Raw genomic sequence first — 978 nt, 5'->3', positions numbered from 1 at the left:
AAGATATGGTTACTATAGTATAGGGAAACACCCTTCGTCATCGCATTGAACGGGTTCTTGAAGAAACGAAGGATCTTTAGAATGGATCTTTAAAGCTCCTTGTTGGAAACAAAGTTAAAATCCGGCCTATACATAGTAGAACCTCCTTGGTTAAGATAGATAAGCAAACTTACACAACAGGACCACTTCATATATAATGATGATACTTTTGTGGCTAAACTCAACTGTGGCCGGCAACATAACTTGAAAGTATTCAATCACATAGATCCTTCTATATATAGTGTAGGCATCCTTCCATCATTCCAGATGATGGTAGCACTCTCTCCTTGAAGTTAGGACAGCGTCTACTGTGGGACTGTAACCCAATCCTCGCATGACAGTAGTACTATATATAGTAGCTTACTTTTTCCTACACAATGTCACATATCTTTCCATCGCAAGTATGTATGGGAAAGTATGTATGGGAAAGTACAACTTTAACTTTATACAAGTTATGACAAGTACAATACACTGTGAACACTAGGAAGCAGGTTGGTATTGTGACCACAAACATATGAACATATGATACAAAATGAACTTACATTAAGTTGAATAATTGTACGGAGATCAAATGGTAGCGTGCAAATCTCAGTCCTAGTCGGGACTTCAAACCTCAAATATTCAACACCTTTGCTGTTGAATTTGTAACGTTACTTTGCGACCAGTTATCTATTTCTGGTTAGTTTATACTGTCTGTCTCGGCCCTTAATAATGTTCAAACGGTGTCATGAAAAGTTATATAATCTAGGTCCATCGTCGCATTGTTTCTTTTCTTTCGCTGGGCTATTAAAAATAATCTTTGCCGATCCCTTAGTACGTCTCCAAGCAGATCCTACGGTGCCATAAGATAGTATCAAAGCTGGCCAACGAGTATAGCCGGCCAAAGGTAGTCAGACGGGCACCGGAGCCGGCTATACTCCTGGCCAGCTTTGATACTAT

Source organism: Branchiostoma floridae, chromosome 16 (genome assembly GCF_000003815.2).
Source record: "Branchiostoma floridae strain S238N-H82 chromosome 16, Bfl_VNyyK, whole genome shotgun sequence".
Taxonomy (NCBI): domain Eukaryota; kingdom Metazoa; phylum Chordata; class Leptocardii; order Amphioxiformes; family Branchiostomatidae; genus Branchiostoma; species Branchiostoma floridae.
The sequence above is the reverse complement of the archived record's forward strand: the minus strand, read 5'-3'. Positions refer to the sequence as shown.